Source organism: Amborella trichopoda, chromosome 10 (genome assembly GCF_054954075.1).
Source record: "Amborella trichopoda isolate Santa Cruz 75 chromosome 10, AtrichopodaSantaCruz75HAP2 v2.0, whole genome shotgun sequence".
NCBI classification, from domain to species: Eukaryota; Viridiplantae; Streptophyta; class Magnoliopsida; order Amborellales; family Amborellaceae; genus Amborella; species Amborella trichopoda.
This window is the reverse complement of record NC_142345.1, coordinates 36,312,128-36,332,154: the sequence shown is the minus strand read 5'-3', so window position 1 is coordinate 36,332,154 and position 20,027 is coordinate 36,312,128.

Here is a 20,027-nt window from a genome sequence, read left to right as displayed (position 1 = left end):
AGTTACTCCATCGTACAAATCTTTCACCAAGTCAATGTAGTGTCTAGGGACTCTTTTCTTTTCCAACACCAACCAAATCAAATATCGAGGTACTCTATCATAAACTTTCTCTAGATAAAAAAAGACTATGTGGAAGTCTTTCCCTTCGCTCTAAATTTTTCAATCAGTTGTCTAGGTAGGAAAATAGCCTCAATTATTGATCTTCTTGGCATAAAACCAAATTGATTTTCAGATACACTCATTTCATGCCTTAGTCATTGCTTAATCACTCTCTCTTAGAGCTTCATTGTGTGGCTCATAAGTTTGATCCTTTGATAGTTCGTACAATTCTACATATCTCTTTTGTTCTTGTAAATAAGTACCATAATAGTTTTCCTCCATTAGTCTGGCATTTTCTTTGTTCTCAACACCTTGTTAAACAACTTGACCAGCTAATCTCTTAATGCACTTCCAAACCTCCATTGGGATACTATCTAGTCCTAAAGCTTTTCTTACCTTCATCCATTTCAAAGCTTGTTTCACTTCCGATGTTCTAATCCTATGAATATATATATAATCTCCACCCTCATTTATGCTAACCATTCCTTCTACTGCTATGTTCCCATTGTGTTCGTTATTTACTAATTTTGAAAATAAACTCTCTACCTTTCATTGACTTATTCATCATTAATCAAGACTATTTGATTCTCACTCTTAATGCATTTAACATGGTTTAGTTCCCTACACTTTTTTCTCTTATTTTTACTAGTTTGAAGGCATCTTTTTCACATTTTTTTTGTTTCAGTTTATTGTATAGATTATCATATCCCTTAAGTTTAGTTTTACTAACTATTTGTTTAGCAATTTTCTTAGTATGTTTATATTCTTTTAAGGGATTGTATACAATGAGACCATTTACCTTTGATACAAGGTGGTTACAATTCTTACAACCATTTGATGTGAAATTTGTTAGCTTGGATGTGTCACAAAGTTTGAAAAAATTTCTTTTGAAGTTTGAGCTTGGTCAATGGAATAATTACAGCCACTCAATTTCATGTCCAATGGTCATGATTATTGTGACCACCTTTCTAATGGCTTTCTGAATCTCATCACTCCACCACCAAGTTTCCTTATCAAAATTTCTTCTCCTTTAGATTCTCCTAAAACGTTTTTTGCCACTTTCTTAATAGAATGAGTTTGAAGTTCAGGATCCATGATAAGTTTTGACAAAGTTTTATGTTGACTGCCTACTTAACACAACTCCTTTACCTTAGACGAGATAAGAGAAAGTTTAAAGTCCGCACCCTTCTTAGACCAAACATATATTGATGAACACAAATAAAAAGTGTAATAATAAGAGGGAGAAGCTATGGCTAGGAGAGTTCTTGGTTACCTCAATGCTACCATGAACCTCTCTGAATAATTTCTCTCCTCTGTACAATTTTCACAATGTTTTTCATTACAAAATACATCTATTTAAAGGGGATTCCATCAATTTTCAAGACCCCATTAATTCACTTCTCTTTGCCCAAGAACGACCCTTGGTATCCTACATGTTTAGAACAATCCCAAAAGTTCCACAATTAACTAGAGAAACTTAGAAATAACAAATGATTAAAAGTCTTTAATTTTTGAATTACATATTTCCAACAGGATTCGTGCAATTGCAGGTGTGGATTAGTATTTATTTGTTTTTGGAGAGAGAATCAACGAGCAAATAGGATTTTAGGGGTCACAATGAACATAATTTTGTGATTATATTGAACTATTGGAGTAGATTTTCTGTTGCATATTTTGACAGCAGAAAACCAGTAACGAATTTAATGGTTTTCAATCTATTTCTTGTAATGTAAACATGCATTAAATGTGTGTGTGGTGGTCAAGCATATGCAAATTACATTGATAAATTTTAGATCGAAATTAACAATAAAAGAGCACACCATTATCGTGGTTTTTTGCTGATTTTGTATCAGAAAATTTCAGCAGCATTATTATGAATATTGTGCCTCAAAATCACGCTAATATTTGATTAATTGATCTGCTTTTGATGCATCCATTCCAAGGTTAATTGATCAATGTCTCTCTTGATGTAATTGAATCATATCTTGATCGAATTCATCATCTCTCGTGTATGTGTTAGCCAAGCATCTCCAAATTGCACTGGATCAACCTACTTGGGATGTAATCTAGATGGGAGTATGTTCCTGATATGAGTTCTGTGTTTTATGACTTAGTTGATTTCCCTTGTGACTACCAGTGAGTTGTGCATGTTATTCTATGGTTGGTTTTTTTAATAGAGTGCAGTTTGCATAGGATGCATCCCTAGGTGTAGAGGTAGGTTCACCTTCAAATTTTATCATGGTATATAATTTTGATGTAAAATATTCTTAATATTATCTCAAAATCTATTTTTATAATCTAATGATAAAATTGTAAATTTAAAAAATAGTTAAAATCAAGTAGAGCTATAAACATATGAAAATCTTGAAAATGGACAGTGTAGATAATATGTTGTAAAATGCACTATTTCTGAGACTTAAAATCTTTTTATTTTTCATAGTCATACATCTCGATATCGAGATGACCAATCAAAGGGTTTTTTAACATTAAAACTACCTTTTTCCGATGGATTTTTGAGGGGCATCTCTAGTTCTACATTATAAGGTAGCATCCTTATATAAACTTTTCCCTTTTTAATAATCGTTAACAACATAAAGAGAGAATGCGTGTTGTAAAATTCGTCACTAAAATGATCTAAAAATTAAGATCTGAACTGTCAAATTTATTTATCATACTTTTCCAAGAAATCGTTTTTTTGGTTATAGAGTAATGATACTATGAGACCCTCTCACACCCATGTGAGTAGGACCCCAAAGGATCACCATTAAATTTTGACACAAATTTCTAGAAAAGTTATCAATAAACTTATTCACCCAAGTCCCACACTTATGTGAAAAATTTTCTAGAGATCTGTATTAAAATTTAATGGTGATCCTTTGGGGTCCTATTCACATGGGTGTAAGAGGGTCTCATAGTATCATTACTCTTAGTTAACAGCAAAACTGATTTAACAGTAAGCTGTCAAAACCTGGTTTTTAACTTAGTGGAGCCAAAGAGAAGATTTGTCGTATATTGGGTTCTTTCAGAAGCTACCCAAATAGTGTTGTTGCCAAAACCAGGTTTTATATATACTAGAATTTGCATATTCAAATTTTGAGGCATATTCATGATTTGGGGTTTTTTACGATGAAAAGCTGAGAGATCTTCAAAAAAAAATCCCTTAGATATGTACCACAAATTGATTTAAAAAGTGATAGTGAGTAGAGCAAATCAAATTTTGATATGAGGTCAAATCTATTAAAAAAGGAATAGATCTGCTATCAGATCAGTGGCAGAGTCAGCATTAATCCAAAAGCACAAAAGATTGAATAAAAAAAAAAAGAGTAAATCATAAATCTAACCAAAATAAACGAAAAATAAGATAAAAATAGATGATGAAGAAAATATCTGGCTGGGCCAGTTGGCCCGGGACACCTAAGCTTAGGTGTCTTTTTTATTTATCTTCAGGTTTTGATCAAGCTGTGGCTTGATTGGACGGCTTGCTTGGATCTGATCTAAGCTTTGGCTAGGGTTTGATAGATCTAGTGTTTCTCACAATTTTCTCTCTTAGTATCTGGAGTCTCTCTCTCTCTCTCTCTCTCTAGCTAACCACATCTAAAGAGTCTCCCGTAAAACACGTGAAATGATAACCACATCTAAAGAGTCTCCCCTAAAACACGAGAATATGTTTTTAAATGCCCAAAAACACGTGAAATGATAACCTTATAAAAACAATCAAATCTGCCAACCGAAATTCATTTTTGGGGGTCAAATGGACTAAGCGTCCAACTTAAATCTAGCCAAAATTAGCAGTTTCTTATTCTGAGGTGATTCACGCGTTTTTTGTGATATTGCCTGCCAAAAATCAGATAAAAATAAGTTGTTTTGCTATTTTTTATTTGATTTATTACTAAAACAGTGGTTTTGTAAGATTTTGAATCACAGGATAGGGATCACGGACTATGGTGGTCTATAATTCGGTAGTTTCTAGAATAGTGTGGTCCTAAGGGTTCAAAAATATCACAGAATTTATCATTTTTTTTTAAAAAAGGATGTCTACAGGTATCACTACGGATGGAATTGAGGTGGGACAACCTTTTGACTAAAGGTGGTTTTTAATAAAATATTAAATTTGAACACAAAAATTAAAAGAGGAGGTGGAGTTACTCTAAAAATAAAAAATAAAAAAATAAAAAAATTTAAAAGTGTGTAGGATATGACCAGTTCACAATATTTTATGGGATCCTAGATTGACCCAATCAATCCAAATTCGGATCAGCTGGTTCCAATCTAGATCACCAATTTTTTAAATGTTGAAGAAAAATAAGACAATCACAATCATATTTTTTTAGGGATTGTCTACAAAGAGACCACTTATCTTTTATGCATAGAGATTACAATAATTTCCACTCATTAGATGTCAAATTGGATGGCTTGGCGGGAGTCATGAAGTTCGAGAATTTTTTTTTTGGAACTTCGTGTTATTTCAACCACCCATTTTGAAATTTAAGAGACGAGAACGATTGTGACATTCATATACAAAAGATAAATGATATCTTTGTAGACAATCTTTTTTTTTTATCATGGGAGAACCCCAATTTGGAGAAACATCCATGGCCAAATTACCATAAAATTTTCAATATCAAAAGGAGAAAGAAGTACAATTTTGGGATAAGAATATGCCATTTATCTCTTGGTATTAGCCTCTCCAATATACCCTTAGGTTATATACTTCTTCCTCTCAATGTTTTTCCCACTCCTCTCTCTCTCTCTCTTTCTCTCTCTCTTCTATCTCTAAATTGTAGAGAACTCCCAACAATAATTGCCTTAGGTAGTTAAGAAATTACTCTTAGTAGGTAACATGTGTCACGTATGATGGGGAAGTTGAGTTTAACTCCTCTACCATAAGAATATGTACACTGAAATTACTCTACAATTTATTGTTATTAGTTTTAATTTATTTTTATTAAATTCGGATCACAAACTTTGAGGAGAACAGTGAGATTCAAGGAGAAAATTGAGAGCTTTGAGGAAAGATTAATAAATAAGTGGATGCAATGATTAAAAAAATATGGGCAGCCAATAAGAGGTTGATCATAGTCCACTATATCTGGCACCAAATCTCAACCAAAATATAAGTAGGACTCCCAACTTTGACGGCCAATTTAGTATATAATAAATAAACTATTTGGCAATCATAAGGACTTGTGGAGAGTCTATAAGACATCGACATTAAAGTCAATCTCCTAAAGTTTCATAGTAACTAGTAAGAAGCACGTGTTTTGCACTTGATTAATGTAAAGAAATATAGATGCCACAACACCGGAACAATTTACTTCTCAATTAGTGTAACAACATCATACTAGCTCAAGACTCACGAACAAATAGAAAAAAGAAGAAGAACCAGGATGAAAGGGAAGAAAAACTAATTTTTCATTCAAAGATGAAAAATGAGATATATAAAGATATTACAATCTTGACACCCAAAATAACCGTAACATATGTGACCCAATTTCCCACCACACACCTTTCTTTAAATAGAGGCTCTTATAACTATATTTAGTACAATTAACTATCCACTTACCATAATAATTATTAACTTACAATAACTACTAACTACCTTGTAGTTTCATAACTTCTTATTACACAGACTTACAAGTACAACCTCACTATATCACTCATAATAAAATAAAATAAAAACTAATATGATTTCTAAAAAATATACTTTAACAATTTTAACATTCCCTCTTAACGTAATTTTCTAGAAAGGAGATCATGCATACGCGATTATCTCTATCATTTATCGAAATTGAAAATCTAGTCATTTGGCGGGCCAAAGATTCTTGTGAAGTAAGAAGATTCTCAAACTCTACCAAGAATGGCTGCCTAGCCTACCCTTGAATAGAAATAACATAGGGAATGTACCCCCTCTTTAAGCCATGATTGATGTGCTGCTCCATTCATACCTCCGAAATGGGCTCTTCCAGATCATGAAGAGAAATATCCGAACAAAGATTCTTGGTCTTTAAAAAGAATTGGGAAATAGAAAGATTACCTTGAGTTGAGTTAACTAACACATCAACAATTACAATCGAGCCACATCTTTTTTATTGAATAACCCATCAAGAGTAGTTCAAATATCACAAGCCGATTTGTAGTGCACAATATGATCAAATAGATTATGAGAAATAGATTTCTTCAAGATGGACTCTGCCTTAGCATTTGTTACCATCCATTTTTTGAATGCATTAGTATTTTCTGTTATAGGAGCATCCTCATCATTTCCACCGACAACTTCCGGTAAGTCTTCACCAACAAGGTAAGACTCTAAACATGACCTCCATGTCTTGTAGTTTGATTGGTTGAGCAACTCAATATTAAAACCATTCAACCATCCACCTGAATCCATCTTAAAAAAAAATCGAACTTCTTTACCAAGGAAGTCAAGACAACATCACCACCACCCTTGCGGCTCTGATATTATGTAGAGAAAGACGGATGCCACAACACCGTAACAATCCGCTTCTCAATTAGTGTCACAATGTAACACTCGTTTAAGACTCACAAGCAAATAGAAAGAAGAAGAAGAATCAAGATGAGGTCGAAAAAAAACTAATTTTTCATTCAAAAATGAAAAATGGGGTATATAAAGGCATTACAATCTTGATACCCAAGATAACATTAACAGACCCAATTTTCCCACTACATCTCTCTTTAAATAGAGGCTCTGACAACCATATTTACTATAATAACTACCCACTCACAACAATTACTACTAACTTATAACAATAACTACTAACCACCTAGTAGTTTCATAATTTCTTATTACACAAACTTACAAGTACAACCTCTCATAATAAAATAAAATAAAATAAAAACTAACATGGTTTCTAAAAAATATACTTTAACAATTTTAACAAAAGCATTGACTACCAAATGAAAAACCAAAAACTTCTTTTAGGTAAAAATGGAAAAAATAAAAATAAAAATAAAAATAGTAGCTTCATATCAAAGGTTTTATCATTTGGTGGATCTTGGTAACATTTATTTGAATAGAGTGAATTTTTAGATGAGTATAATGTTAAACCTATTGCAACCAAACTCCATGGTGTATAGCAACCTGATGGGAAATGGGAATAAGTTCAACAATCTCTACTGCACAATTAAAAGGCCGAATTTTATTTAAAAAGGATGAAACAAAAGGTGAAAGAAAATTGTTTTCTTGTGGATCTTGAGCAACTTTTCATTCAAAGCCTCAAAAGTTTTAAATATAATAACATAATAAGAAGCGAGTAAATGGTTATAAAAGGAATTTTATGGACTTGTGGCTTAAAATGACCTCCAAGAGAGCAAAAGACAAAAGGTTGCTCGTCATGTTAATTAGTTCCAACCGGTTATTAGGAATGATGTTTTTCTACATCAGATGTGGACCCTAAACAAGCCCTTTTCAAATTGCTCTAGGAGTGGAGATAAAATTACAATGTAGCACTGGAAGCATTTTCTTATCTAAAAGGAGGTTTATGGTCGCCCAAAATTTCATGAAGAAAAAAAGGAACAAAATAGGTGACTTTCGGTGCCATGCTTATGCTAAGGAACAAAATAGGTGACTGCATCCAAAGACCAATATAACTAAGTCCATGTATTGATATTGCTTAAAGCAGGTTAGCACCTGGAATAGCCAAATTATATAGCTTGATAGAGGATAATCCAAAGTAATACTTCATAACAAAAGGTCACTGATCTAAGTCTGAATTTAATGAACCCAATCAAAAAAGGAAAAAAAGAAAAGAAAAGAAGTTCATAATAAAAAGCGCATGAAAAAGGGAAAAATGCAAGCTCCAAAATTTGAAACCAAAACCCCTAACAAGAAAAACTTACCTTAGTGTGAAAATTGCCTGATCAGATCCCTTGAAAATTGTCTAATCAGATCCCTGATAAGAGAGAGAGAGAGAGAGAGAGAGAGAGAGAGAGAGAGAGAGATACAGTGGGGCTGTGAATGGGCCCAAGCCTGGAACATATTGAACCCCACAGGGTAGGGCCGATGCAAGGCTTGGTGGGCTACAAGTATTTTTTGGGCCAGGGCTTGGTTAGCTGGGTCAAATTTTTTTTTTGCATTTTGAATTAGGTGTTTCTCAAAAGAAGCCGTTATTATTTGGAATGACGGATTTTTAAATTTTTTTTTTTTTTTTCAAGTTTGCCCCCAATATAAACATAACGCTTCTATTTATTTCTTTTAGGTGAACCAAGAAGTCAATGCTAGAACTATCGGATTTCTTTTAGGTGAACCAAGAGGTCTATACTAGAACTATCGGACCGCACTCTGTTGAGTTTTTTTAGTGCAAGCAGTCTGATGTTAGAACCAAATTTCATTCTATTGATTTTTTTTAAGTGAATTAAGTGGTTCAATGTTAGATCTATCGAATTGCATTCTGTTAATTTTTTAAGTGAAACATGCTGTCCGTTTTCTGTTGATTTTTATGTGAAACTTGTGGTTTGATGTTATAACCATAAGACCGCTTTCTGTTGATTTTTTTATGTGAATCATATGATTCGATGTTAGCATCATTGGGCCGCAGACTGTTGAATTTTTTTTCCGAAAATCAAAGGGACAGAAATTTTATTTACAAAAAAGTTGAATGTTACAAAGGAAGAGAGAGAGGGTCTCTCTATGCAAGAGGTGACTTAAAACTTGTACACGCTTAGACAGAGAGGATGAGTGCATGCAAAGAGGCAAGAATAATTGCCAGTTTCATCCCACTGAACATTTTCTAAATATCCAATCTACTTCTTGAGCCTCAAGAGAAGACAAGCTCTTAAAATTCTGGTACAAGTAAAGTAACCATTTCAGATATGCAAAAACAGGCTATAATTAATGGGAGCCATCAATGGAACGATGGAGAAGGAAAGGCAGAGACTAACACCAAAACAGTAAGCCCATAGTTTAATAGAACAAAATGCGAGAGGGAAGATTGGGGCAAGAAATTTAGAGAGAGAGAGAGAGAGTGAGAGCGAGAGGGACGAGAGCCAAAGGGAAAGGGAATTTACAGAGCGAAAGCGAAGATTGGGGCAAACTTGGGCGTTTTAGGGCTTAAGAGCGGTCTTATGTTACAACCATCGGTGGTTTCACTATAACCTTGTCTAAAAAAAGGTGTGGTTTCTATAAGGCTTATGCCCTAAAACAACACATTTAAATAGTGCTGGAAGATGTTATTTCAGTACTGCAAATTTTTGTGGTAGCATAAAAATTTATTTTTATATTTAATTATAAAATTTAAAGCTTAAAAAATAGTGTTGATCGAACAATTCTATGAACAGTTGAAAATCTTGAAGAGTGACTGTCTAAAAAATGCATTACAAAATGAACTATTTCCAAGACTTCAAATCTATTTTTTCTCATTTTCATACATCTTGAGGTCAAAATGATCTAATTTGAGAATTTTTGGGCATTGAAAGAACCTCTTCGCACGTGTGCCAAGATACATCGGTCACGTATGGTTGTGTGTCCTCATATAATATAAAGAAAAGTATAAAATGAGACCATTTACATTTAGTACAAGGTAGTTACAATTAATCTTGGCCATTGGGTGTGCAGTTGGGTGGGTGCATTTATTTCTTTGACCAAACTCAAAGTTCAAAAGAAAGTTTTTCGAACTTTGTGACAAACCCAAACTATCAGATTTCACGTCGAATGTTTATAAGTAATTGTGACCTCTTTGAACCAAAGGTAAATTGTCTCATTGTATACAATCTCATAATATAATAAATGGCTGGTATTTGAATATTAGGAAGATTAAATGGTATGGGGACAGCCTAAGTTAAGAATATAATACATGCACGTATCACTTAAAAGGGGAAAGATTTTCTACTACTGCGGGAGACCAGCTTTACTTTATGGGGCAGATTGTTGGCGGTCAAGAAACAACATTACTCATACAATAAATATAGCTGAGATGAAAATGTTAAGATGGATGAGAGGCAAGACAAAAAAAGATAGAATTTGAAACGCTTATATTTGAGAGAACTTAGGTGTGGTTCTAATATACCATAAGATGGGAAAAAGTAGACTTAGGTAGGCTGGTCATGTCCAACACAAACCCAGTCCATTACTGGTTAAGAGGTGTGAGTTTGTTCAAATGGAAAGTTCAAAAGGGCAAGGAATAGGCCCAAAAGGACATGATTAAAAGTAGTGAGAAAAGAAACGGAGACGTATGACCTCACTGAGGGTATGACCCCTGATAGAGCAGAATGGCGGACTAGACATCGTGTAGCCGAACCTAAATAGTTAGAAAAAGCTTTGATGATGACGATGATTAATCTCTACATCCTAAAAACTAATCTCAATAAATTTTTTGAAATGAACTCTTTATGTACTAGAAAGAAAGAAAAATGCCATAAGAATGAATAGAGGCCATCCAATTTTTCAAGAGCTAGATCTAAGAGTCACAAAACTCAAAATTCAAAATTTTATTTTGAAATAATCACCTAGTAGTTTTTATGTGGTTCCCAAAATTTTAGACTAAATTAATCTTTCTAAATAGGTATTTTGTGTGAGGGAGTAGACGCAAGTATGCTCCCACGGGAGCATAGTATAAGTGCTCCACTTAGAATATCCTACTCTAACATTTTAAGATACTACATAAATTACTAACAGGCTCCTAGATGGCTTTAATAGCCTCATTTTCCACTACTCCCGCATATTATTCTCTAGTTAGGGCCTTTGAGCGTAACATGGTTGCATTGTTAGGAAATAACCAAAAAAATCTTAAAAAGAGGACAATAAGTTTCTCAAATTTGTGGTCAACAATAAAAAAGATCCACCAACTTCAATAATAAACTCAAAAGGCGAATGAAATTTGTAAAGCAATACATGAGTGAAGAGTGCGGCCGCACGAGGCTGGCTTTCTTTGTCTACATGTAGTCCTTCTAGGAGAGAGAGAGAGAGTTGATAATTGTTTAGAACAGTTGTTTCATGAGGGCTGCACTGCATTTAATATGAGGTCCAGGCATAAAACACCCATCTTAAACATGGATGTAAACGTGTGGTTTATCTAAAAACAAATATAATTAATAGTTTAAATATTTTTTAATATAATTATTATTTTTAGTTTTCAATTTTTATTTTTTTTATTTTTTTTCATATTCATGATCTCCATGTCAAAAATTATATATTCTATAAAATTGGGATCAAATTATTTTAAAAATTAGTAAAAGTATAGAATGAGACCATTTACCTTTAATACAAGGTGGTCACAATAATGTTGACCATTGGATGTGAAGTTGAGTGGTTACAATTATTCTATTGACCAAGCTCAAATTTCAAAAGAAATTTTCTTGAATTTCATGACACATCCAAGCTATCAAAATTTCACATCAAATGGTTGTAAAGAACTGGGACCACCTTGTATCAAAGATAAATGATCTCATTGTATACAATCCCATATATTTAATGTCAAGCTCACATTTCTACAATATGTGGGCTGGTCGCATGCTAACCGCATCCGATTGTTTAAACTTTAAACAAAAGGTAATTCGTGAATGAGCCAGTGCAAGAGCCCGCTGACTCACTAACGTCCATCTCTAACATGGACGTCATAAAAAACCCATGGGGACAATATGAATTTAGACGGCATAGAATTTTTAAAATCACATTCTAAATATTGAATTTTTTTATAAATTATTCATGATCATCATAACCTAGATTAGGAATCCCTAAAATTTTAGATTAAAAATCTATTTTTAAGATTGGTTTAGTGGGGACCCGCATATGCACAGTGCGAGTCAGTTGACTCATAGAAACCCCATCCTTGTTTAAAAGTATAGATAAGTGATCCGGATTTCTTATCCAAAAAACCGATATGGATTGGAAGATTGGTGTTCTAGATCAAAGATTTGGCCAAGGGAATCGGCTCATAAAAAAATAAAAAATACAGAAAAAATCAAAAATCAAAAATTAAAAATAAAAACTAAAAGCTAAAATAAAAGGTGGCCGGATTGTTAGTTATGTTAAAGAATCAGCTGATTCCCAGCAGGAATTGGCCAATTCCCGATATATAGTGGGGACTAGACCAGTCCCACCAATTTTTTTATAACGATCCAAACCATCCTTTTTTGAAACTCTGGCTTAAGGCTCAAATTTTTAGAGTTAAGGTCTACTGGTTGAGTTAGGAGAATATGCCTCTACTTTGAGAGAAACTATGAGGGAATTTTAATTAGCTAGAGAGGCCATTCAAATGTAAGGGAGGGACGTCCCTCTCAAACTGGATGCAGAAAATCATTGGAACCTTGGGCATGAACAATTAACCAAAAAAAAAAAAAATTCCCTTAATGACAACGAGCCTTGGACATGTCCCAGGTTTGTAACAACTATAGTAAGAGAATTATTATTTAAAGGGTGCAGTATGTATAGAGCCTAGGCTCTAAACAATCAAATTAGAGCCTATCTTCAAATAGTGTCGAGAAATGTGGTTTCGATACTGGAAGCTTTGTGATAGCCTTAAAATATATTTCCATCTTTATTTATAAAGTTTAAAGCTTAAAAAATAGTGTAGATCGACAGAACTATGAAAACTTGAAAATCTTGAAAATTGACGGTCCCAAAATGCGTTACAAAATACACTATTCTGAAAACTTGAAAGCCATTTTTTTCTCATGTTCACGGATCTTGATGTCGAGATGATCAATTTGAGGATATTTGGGCATCAAAACAACATCTCCTAGGGAAATTTTGAGGTAGGATCAAAATTGATTGTTTAGAGCCTCGGCTCTATATAAACTTTTCCCTTATTTAAAAACAGTAAAATACAATTATAGTAGGACAATTTTTTATTCCTTTGTTTGGTGAAGAAAGAAAAGTTCAGAAAAAGATCGGATATTTGATATTTTTCTATGGAAGGGAAAGCAAGGCCAATCTTTTAATGAGAAGAGTTCTTCTTACCGATTGGGAAGACTTCCAAGTATTATTGTTCTATGTCCAAAGAGATATTATTTCCCAAATTAGATCAAGTGGAGACATAGATGTTATCTTTTGCTTTAAGGGTGTGGTTTGGAAAAGGCCTAACCTTAAGCATTTGGTCTGGGTTTTCATTCCCACTGACACATTTGAAAACCGTTAATTATTTTTTACAAAAACGGGTAAGGGTGCGTATTCCCCACTGATCTACCCAAAAAATAACTTTTAACAATTGAAGTAAATCACTCGCCTAAATCATATGGGAGATGTTGTTTTGTTGCCAAAGACCTCTAAATGGCCTGAAAATCTATTTTAATCCGAAATTATGAAGTTTAAAGCTAAAAAAATAATAGTGTTATTGAACAAATCTATAAACACTTGAAAATTTTAAAAATAGATAGTGTAGATAATGTGTTACAAAATAAAACCATTTTTAAGACTAGACATTCGTTTTTTGTTTTTTTTTTTTCCATACACATAATCTCAAGTACAAGATGATCAATAAATGGTTTTCCAGCATAAAAAAAACCTTTTTCGAGAAATTTAAATGCATTTTACTTTTATAGTATAAGGTTAATTCCTTGCATAAATTTTTTTTCCTAATTTATCCGTATCATTTTATTTGTCCACGCTATACATTATACAGGTTACAAGCATAGTGTGGGATCTATTTTATAAGAACACGGATTCATGTGTCTGCATCTGATACATATATTACTGTAAACGTTCGGCTTTGCATTACGTCTTTAGGCAGGCGTATTACTGCTTTAGATATTTAATGTTCAAAATGGGATAATAGGTGGAATGAAGTATTTTCATAGTGACATTTCAACAAGAAATGTTAACAAGAAGGTGAGATTTCAACTAAAAGGTTAACAAAGAGGGTCTAAATTCCAATTGACATAGAAAAATATCATGTTTTTGTTGTGTCATAAAGCACCGAAAAAAGAAAAAAAATTTCATGCAGACTGGACCGCATGACTACATATGCGGTCCAAAAAGTGTAAAGCATCCATCTTAAAGATGGATGCAAGTAGGTGTTCCATCTAAAAACAATGGAAATTAACAGTCCAAATGTTTTCTTACTAGAATTATTATTTCTAGTTTTTAAAATTTAATTATTTTTTCATATTCATGATCTCCGTGTTCGAGATTATATGTCATTCAAAATGAAATCCAAAAATCCATCTAAAAAATAGATTTATTAATAAGTCTGCATTTCTACATACGCGGCTTGGCCGCATAAAAATCGGGTCCCTGATAAAAATCAAACAAGTGTGTCCATGCTACATAATGTGGAACATACAAATGGCCTACCCACCATCTATTCCATCAACCATAGGTGGAAATAATCTACCATCCCACTTCTAATTCATGGGGTGATATGACTGCACCGGTTTTTGTGCAAGATGATGCTGCTTGCAACGTTTATGGCGGGCAATCTCTTTATTTATATCTTATTAGCTATTTAAATGCTGTCCCTTTACAATGTGTAGATGGGAATTGTTTCTAGTCATCTTCATCGTCATCAGAGTTTTTTTTTTTAATTATTTGAAGTCCGTTATATGAATTCTGATATATCATTTTGTTTTATTAAAAATCATATTTTCAATGAAACGTCCTTTCTTACTATTTTCAATCGTATCATTTCTCGTCTTGATCCCAATTTTTTTTAATAATTATTCTTTCATTTACTTCTCTTCATATTTTAACTATATTTTTATCTTTTGGTTTCCCTATTTTTTTATGGGAGAGGGGTTGGTAATGGAATGGTAATCAAAGGTGGGCAAGGTCGTTGTTGGGAATGGGTAGGTGTTACATTGGCTATGGAAAAGACAAACACAATGCATTCCACATTTTGCCGTGCACATTTAACCCAAAGTGCGACAGAACCCCCCTTCTCCACACACTCCGAAACTAGGAGAATATCTCTCTCACACAAGGTTAACCTTTACTCTCTCTCTCTCTCTCTCTCTCTCTATTGTCGGTGTCTTGCTCAATCATGGAAGGTCAAGGAACCGTTTGGTCCAACGACTGTTTGAGACCACTACTCGGGCCGAATACTCGGCCCATGTCCGATTCAAGTACTTGATTCGAGTCTGAGTAACTCGGCCCGTGTCGTGTCGTGTTGTATATTGTAGCAGCAAACAAATGTTAAAAAAATAAAAAATGCAAAAAAGTAGAAAATACATGTGTAAAGTAAGATTAAACAAAAAACATATAAATTAGGTTAAAAAACTAGTAAAAACAAAGATTTTGAAAACATAATTTGTGATCAAGGGTATTTTTGAAATAATTCAAAACAAAAAATGGAAAAATGTAAAAATTAGTATGCATGACCAAAATACTATTCAATCTTTATCAAAATGATAGAAAACATCAAAAAAGATAACTTTGCAACTTTAAACCATCAAAGTGTTTGTCATGACATGTAATTATGTTGTGAAATTTTTTTAAGATGGTACGAGAATATATGTTTATATCTAATTATGAAATTTTAAACTAAAAAAAAGGTGTCAAATCAAGAAGATCTACATACGCATGAAAATTTTGAAAGTCGTCAGTTCAAATAATTTATTCCAAAATGTACTATTTTGGAATTTGAAGTCTCTTTTTTTCTTCATATCTATACATCTCGATATAGATAATTAATTAGATGTTCCTCCAACATCAAAACGACCTTTTTTGAAGGTTTTTAGACATTCACCTTAATTTTACATTTTAAAGTGTCAACTTTATATAAACTTTTTTTTTTATTATTATAAATATTCCTTACTTTATTTATAAAATCTATTCAAAAGAAATTACATCATAGGAAATAGCTAGAGTGTACAAAGAGGCCTCTCATTTAGCAAGAAAGTCAACCATGGAATTCGCCTCGCAATAGACATGACAAAATGAAATTGAAAGTGGAGCCATCAGATCTATAATCTACAGCCAGCTAGACCTCAGTTCCTATGGAGTACGCTGCTCTTTCTTGCACCATTTAATTGCATCCAAAGAGTCTCCTTCAATAATGTAGCTACTCCCAAGTTTTCTAGAGATAAAAATTAAACAATGCTATTAACTCCGAATGGTTAAACGTGGCTAGACCAATAGGGCCAACATATGAAAAGATGACATCTCCAAAACAGTCACGCACCACACCCCCGTCAAACCTGGATTACCAAAAGAACTCCCATCAAAATTTAACTTAAATCCCTCACTCTCTGGTGCCACCCAAATATTCTTTGGTCTCATCTTTACCCTATCCATCAAAAACAAATTTGGCAAATTCAATAGAACATCTGGTTGTGAAATCCCCCAGCCCTCCTTAGTAACCGAGAACCAAGACCAAATGGATAGTTTGACTTTACTTTGTAGACTCTCTCTTCAAAAGTGTGCCTATTTCTTTCTTTCTATAATTCCCGTAGAGCAGCCCTTCTCGCTATTTGCTATCTTAGAATACCCGCGGAAGGTAAATGATTAAAGGTTAACTGTGACACTAAACCCATCACAGATTGGAGCAGTGAAACATGAGCCCCAAGTAGCTCAAATAACAAATAACAAATTTTAGAGGCAACGTGGCAGTGGATGAGAAGATGATCACCAGATTCCTCATCCGCTTTACATATCAAACATATGTTGGTAAAACTATGCCCCTCTTAATCAAATTATCCACCGTCAGAATCTTATTTTGGATAACTAACCATAAAAACACCTGCACCTTATGGGAACAGGTCATTTCCATATTTTGGCTGCAACAGATAAAGACCATCTCCGTCTATCGTGAAAAAAGAGCCTATAACAAGACTTAACTGAGAATACCCTATTGCATTCAACTTCCCAAATAACTTCTTACATTGTCTCCTGGGAAATATAAACCGAATCCAAGATACCCATCAAATCATTCCATTGAAGATAAATATCTTCACTCAACCTATTGTATGGGAAATTAATACTCCAAGCAACACAATTACCTCTCACTTCAACTATTTAAAAAACCTTAGCATTAGGTTACGAAACCTTAGTAAAAACATTCCGGATAAGTAAGCTTCAGAAGGATATCACCTATCTACTTATGATGCCAGAAAGAGATGGTGCCACCACAACCAACATTTCAACGAAAATAACTCACAATCATTGGTGTGCACTTATAAATGGACTTCCACATAGAAGACATCTCTCTATTTCTACCCCCTCCTGACCACATTCCCTGTCGATCCAAGCCATATTTCGAAGACAAGACTTGAAACCAAAGCTGATCTATAAGAAAAACTTTTTCCTATAAAAAACCTTATCACAAATAAATACCTTATTACTTTAAAGTGATCACTAAGAAACCAAAAAATTCAGATAAAAGTGATAAAGAGAGCGTAAGGGATAGGAAAAAAAAAAAAAAATCAAAAAGAAAAGAAAAGAAAAGAAGAGCAATAGAGAGGAAGGGAGATCCAATGAGAGGGAATATTTATGGGTTCAGCTTTTGAAAATTTGAATCGAATGACATTTGGGAAAAATATAAGGGTTCGAGAAAGAGATTCACGGTAGTAAATTATGACATATGGTGGACATATTTTTTATTCTAAAAAAATAGGGTATATTAGCATAAACTTCCCTAAAATATACTATAACAATAAATGTAGAAATAACTTGGACCTATATTTAGTCAATTTAATTAAATTTTATTTTTTAAGTTTCTCCTGAACATGAATTTCCAAAATTTCAAGTGAATTCAATTTATAAGGGTTTTGTTAGGTACGATTTTTCATGGAGCATTTATTTAATCTACCCAACATTTTTGAACATATACTAATTTTACTCCTCAACGTAGTATTATTTTTACTAAGGATATTTTAAAATAGAGATAATTAATCAAAGGTAAAGTAAAAATTTTTATAGAAGAAATATATTTATTAATATCATTGAAAATAGCATCTTCCCCATTAATTGCTTTCTAAGAACTAATACAATGTCATATGTTTTTTTATAAAAATATCTATTTTATACCTCCTAATGATAAAAAGTGTCCTTGCTCAAAAAAAAATTACAGTACAAAGTCAGGGTAGTATATACCAAATGATATTGAATACGTCAAGTGAATACTCCATAAAAAATAATCGATTAACAAAATCTGTTACATAAAGGAAAAGTTTATATAAGGTTGATACCTTAAAATATAGAATTAAAGTGCACCTCTAAAATCTTATGAAAAAGGTTTTTTTGATGTTGAAAAAAATATCTAATTGATCATCTTAATGTCAATATGTATAAATATGCCAAAAAAAAAAAAGATTTCAAAACCTAAAAATATTACATCTAGCAACACATTATCTAGACTATCTATTTTTAAGATTTTCATATATATTTATATGCCTGGTTTGAACTACTTTTGGAGTTTAAAATTTTCATGTTTAGAAATAAATGTAGATTCTCACACCATCTTAAGAACTTTTTGGCACCAAAACCGTATTTCATGACAATGTTTAGAGATGCACCTTACTGCGAATGTTTAAGGTTGCAAACTTATGGAAATTACATCCTTACATAAAAGGACAATAAATGTTTCAAAGTGTTTGTTAATGCAAATGCTACACAGACCAAGCAAAATGCAAGGTGTATAGCCTTCACGGATCTAGCCAAGGTTTTAAAAATCGCTAGGTCGCGTTGGAATTGCTTGATCTAAGTCAAGAATTTTTGAGATTGTCAAAACCAGTCAATTCTCTGACAAAAACTGTGACAAAAGTGGTTAGTTGCATCAAGGAACCAAGCGATCCTGCCTGCCAAATCGCCCTATTCCCATAACTTTTTTTAAAAAAATTGTTTCATGATTTATGGGCACATTTCTACATATACGTTCCTTGAGGTATAAAGCATTTATTTTAAATATTGATGCAAATGGGTGATCCATCTAAAAACTATAAAAAATCTATTTTAAATATGGATGCAAATAGGCGGTTCATCTAAAATAGTTGAAACTAACAGTCCAGATGTTTCCTTCAAAAACTAACTATTATTTTAAATTTTTTAAATTTGTTTATTTTTCCATATTCATGATCTCCATGTTAGAGATTATATATCCTTAAAAATTAGGTCAAAAAATCCATCTCAAAATTAGATTTCTAAGAGGGTATTCAGTTCTACATAGACTCATAGCAACTGTATCCTCTTTTCTCTTTTTGTTTTTTTCTCTCTCTCATCAATATTTTTGTAAATTGAAATTTGCTAAGTTGGTTGAGAAATATCTCAAAATCACTATCAAACTTTTTGTTTGTTTGGTAACTATAAATCTAACTTTTTGTTTGTTGGTTTTAACACCAAAATATTCCATGTTCTCTTAATTTAATGCTCTTTTAAAATTAAATTGTATATTTTCCATTCCATTCTTAATAGAAGTAATCCAGAATAGCTTAGGCATCAGAACTGCATAGGCTAAAATGACTGTTTTAGTCATTTTAGGGTATCATAGGATGATGGGTATTTTTGTAATGCTTATTTTTTATGCTTCTGTTTATGGCATGCTTTCATGTGTATTTGTGCGCTCTTTTACTATTTTTAGCATTTTAGGGTATCATAGGATCATGGTTATTATTTTATTTCAGTATACTTGAGTCACGGTTTTAAAGGTCTAAGCTAATGTAATATCTGTAAGAAGATCAACTCTTTGTAAGATAGGCCTTGTTGCTTTATACTTCAGTTTAACTAGTTTTGATGGATTTCGTTGACTCCTAATGCTATTGTATTCGGGCTGCCTTCTAACTCTCCCCTAGGTGATGTTGTTTTGTGAAGTTGGTAAAGAGGTGTTCTTTTTGTTCAAGCATCGAAAATTGCTATCTGATGTTGTTTTGTGAAGTTGCGATTGCGTGTGGAGGAATAAGGTTTCATTAGCATATTAATTGCATTGTTGTGTTTTGGCCTCTGCAGTTCTGATGCCTAAGCTATTGTGGATTACTGCTAATCAAAATTTTGTATCATGTTGGTGTTCTTTTGTTCAAGCATAAAAAATTTCTCTTTGATTCTTCTT